Genomic DNA, 4,137 nt, shown 5'->3' with positions numbered 1-4,137 from the left:
AACTTTTTTTGCTCCCTTTTGCCTACCTGCTCGCTCTTGTGGTGAATGGTGAAGATGGGCAGCCTCAGTGGTAAAGCATCAGGCTCTTAATCTGAAGGTTCAAAGCCCGTCTCTGGGTGCTCAGGTTTTAAAGTGGCCTTGTGTGCCAGGAGCCAAATGATCCTGGTGCTGTCCACCAGCCACATGCAGATTCCCAGAATCCATGGCCATTTCCGGAAAGGTTCCTTTCCTCAGGAATCAGGAGAGAGGCCACATCCACAAGGAACAGGCCTAGAACAAGCAGTCTCTGGCTGGCAGGAAGGGCTGTGGGGCCAGGTGCCGAGAAAGCTCAGAGGGAGAGCAGCAGAGATGAGGGGAAGAGAGACAGAGAAGCAATGAGTACAGAGGGCAAGTGTACAGGGGGTTCAGGTCCGGCTATTTGTGGGGAACTTCCCTGGTTTATACATGACCCTGGTGCAATTAGCCAGAGAAAGGATCTCAGTCCCCCACCCCCATACCAGAGGCCTGCCTGACCCCAAGATGCTCTTTCTACTCTCATGTGTGGCAGAGTCCTTGTAACCCCAACAAGGCTGGGCCCAGGAATCCTGCTGAGAAACCAATACTAGTCTGGTTGGGGAATTTGGTTTGAATGTATTATTAGTATTCTCTTCTGATTTCTGAATCAGTTCAGCTCAGTCTTTGTCCTCCAGGTGTGTTTCCAGCTGTTGAGTTATGGGGGAGAGAGGCCAAATCATGGTGTCTCTACCCTTCTTTCATATTTTCTTCCAGCTTGTTAGGAAGCTCCTTTGCTAGGATGTGAATCAAGCAGTGTCCATCCTCACAAGGCAGACTTGTACAAACCATATGATCATTATATGAGAGTGGTGAATATGGGGCTTCCAGGGTGCTGCTTTGAGCACAGCGTGCCACACCTGGGCATCCATTGCAATGGAGACGTACCCTTAGAGTCCATCTCTCCTGGGATAAAGATGGCAGCAGGGCTGGCCTGGCTCATCAGACTTGGGCTCATGGACGTAAAGCTGAGAGGCTAAAAACTGTGGTGCAGATATTTGTGTTCACACTGAAGCCTGGACTCAGAAACCCTCACCCCTCATGGGGCCTCAAGCCCATATGTCTGCACTGTAATTTTATAGAGGTTTGGAGGGAGTTTAGCAAGTGGAAATAGTAAAACTGCATTGAGGGGAATGGACCACTGACCTATCAGCTCTTAACACCCAAACTTTTAGTAACTCTATTATCAGTGCCTGTGCGTGTAATTTAAACCATAGGTCCATCTAGTTCTGAATCTTGTCTTCTATCAGTAGCCAATGCCCGGTGCCCCAAAAAGCCACTCCCCAAGGCACCACTGGAGTTGAATCCAGGATCTCCCTCTTTACAAAACAGGTACTTTAACCACCTAAGCCATGGTACCTGCTGTTACTTAAAGCACCGTGTCTGCCCACACCTAACTGTCTGCCAATCCCCACTGGGTCCTGACAAATGTTGCTCGTGTTTGGCTTCTGTAAAGCAGAAGAGCAGGTGAAGTTTTGCTCCCAAGATGTGTGTGTGATTCTTTGGACAGATCTACACTACAAAATTAGGTTGGTGTAATTACGTTACTTAGGCTGGCAATGCAGTATATCAACCTAATCCCAGGGCAGAGAGTGGCTCAGCTCTCAGAACTTTCTGGAACTATGAAAGGGGAGGGGCCCAGCCTCTGTAGCAGGAACGCAGGGCAGGTGAGTTCACAGTGGGCATTATGGGATACTGGTAGAGGCCAGTTATGGTGATATAATGAACAGCAGCATTTACACTGACAATTTGTCACTTTAAGTTTGCTGCACAAAGCTCTAGGCCTCTCGTCGAGGTGGTTTTATTTTGTCACCAAAACAGGGCAGTTTTGTTGCCAGACATGGCATTGCAGTGTGTGCACTAGCCAAAAGCTGCTGACCAAGGGAGCGTTGTGTGTTTTTCACACACCTGAGCAATACAATGATGCTGAAATAACTTTGTAGTGCAGACCTGGCCAAAGAATCACACACACACACACACAGAGCTTGCAAGGAAAAGCTCACCTGCTTCTCTGCTTTGGAGAATCCAAACACAAGCAAAGCTTGTCAGGCCCCAGTGGGGATGGCAGGGAGTCAGGTGTGCACAGACACTGTGCTTCAACCACAGGTGGGCACCATGGCTTAGCTGGTTAAAGCCCCTGTCTTGTAAGCAGGAGATCCTGGATTCAACTCTCAGTGGTGCCTTGTTGATTAACTCTTGAGGCACCTGCTATTGGCTACTGCCAATGGACAAAACACAGAGCTTGATGGGCCTTTGGTCCAGCCCAGTATGGCAGTTTAAATTATACTCACAGGCACTGATAACAGAATTACTGGAAGTTTGGGAGTTAAGAGTTGATAGGTCAGTGGTCCAGCCTGTCATAGATGAGCCCCCTCCCTCTGGGACAGGGGCAGGTCTGGGCTCTCACACCAATTGCTCATTGTGGCTGTCAGAATCTGTGAGCAGCTCATTTAGTTTGCATCAAGGGTTGAGCACTGCTTCATGCACCGTGTGTGAGAATGAAAATCCTAAACCACCCTTTGAAATAACGAATGCAGCAGGACATGTTATTGTCACTGCCCCAAAGCAGACAGACCAATGGAGAAATGCCACTGAGTCCAGCGTATTACTCCACTGCCATTTTACCTTTTTTGCTTGCTAAACTCCCTCCCAACCTTGAGGGCTCCCAGAGCCCGATATTGAGCTTGAGCTGAGATGTCTACAGTGCAAATTTACCACCCCACGGCCAAAACCCTCAGGAGCCTGAGCTGGCACAGGACAGCCTTGGGTGTTTCATTGCAGTGTGGACATAGCCGAGCATTATGTCTACACTGCCATTAACACACCCAAGTCACTATTCTCAAACCCTGAGTCAGTTGATTCAGGCTTGTGGGGCTTGTGCTGCAGGGTTATAAAATTACAGTGTAGACACTTGAGCTTCAGCCCAGCCTCCGAGACCCCACAAGGAGTGAGGGTTTCCAAGCCTGGGCTCCAGTCTGATCCCCAGGAGCCCAAATCAGATCATCCAGGTAAGCGGGATTTTATCACAGTATAGATGCCCTCTTAGGATATGTCTACATTGCAATGTAAGCCTAGGGTTAGCAGAAGTCATGTCTGCAGCCCCAACACATAAACATAAACCACGAGGAAAAGACCCACTCCCAAATAAGCTGGGCAGTGTCCTTATCCCTACGGTTTGTAGGTCCAGCAACCAAAAGTCCTTAAATATGAGCCCCCCCGTTACTCCACTCACAGCTGTTGTCCTTAGTCAGTGCAAGCCCAGAGGTGCCTCTGTAGAGTTCATCTGCCATCCTGAGTGGAAAAGAGGGGAAAATAAGAAGGCACCGTACATCACTGTCTTGTCTAGGAACTCACTCATCCCTCCACTGCCACCCTGTCCTAAAGTTGATTTAACACCTAAATTTTAGTATTGGGACCCCAGCCCACTTGGTCCTGGAACCCTTGTCCCCTGCCTACCAAGTGCTATTGAATTGAGGGTGAGTCCCTCTATCGGGGTCTGCCAAGCACAGCTGTGCTGCCCTTGATTCACACAACAAGGATAACAACTCTTTCTTTCTCCTGTCCCAATAACAAGGAGCCTGGGAATCCAACACGAGCCAAAAGTGATCATTTTGGCAAGCAATGCAACATATTTCCAACGCACTGTAAAATCCACATTCAGACTCATACATGAAACCTTGCAAGAAAATCTTCCTGAGGGAGTCTGAAGCACCTGCTGCTGGAGGGAAGGAGGGAGCCGTGGTTTGGGATTGAGGGGCACTGGGAATAGGAGGGGCCTGTGCGTTGGGATTGAGGGGCACTGGAAATAGGAGGGGGCTGTGGGTTGGGATAGAGGAGAAAGGTGAAGAGGAGTAGGCTCTGGTTGGGAGTGAGGAGCAGTGTGCATAGGAGGGGCAGTGGATTGGGACTGAGGGTCACTGGGAGTAGAGGGGACATGGGTTTAGGCTGAAGAGCATCATCATTTGGGGATCCAGCAGGATAGAGGAAGGCCGCAGGTGATTCTAATTCCTTAGAGATATTCTGTTTTGTTTTCTGTGTGTGCGTGTACATGCAGGGGAGGAACATGCTGTGTGCCCAGAGGCCTTT

The sequence above is a fragment of the Gopherus flavomarginatus genome (assembly GCF_025201925.1).
Source record: "Gopherus flavomarginatus isolate rGopFla2 chromosome 13 unlocalized genomic scaffold, rGopFla2.mat.asm SUPER_13_unloc_2, whole genome shotgun sequence".
In the NCBI taxonomy this organism is placed as follows: Eukaryota; Metazoa; Chordata; order Testudines; family Testudinidae; genus Gopherus; species Gopherus flavomarginatus.
Note: the sequence above shows the minus strand (reverse complement) of the source record.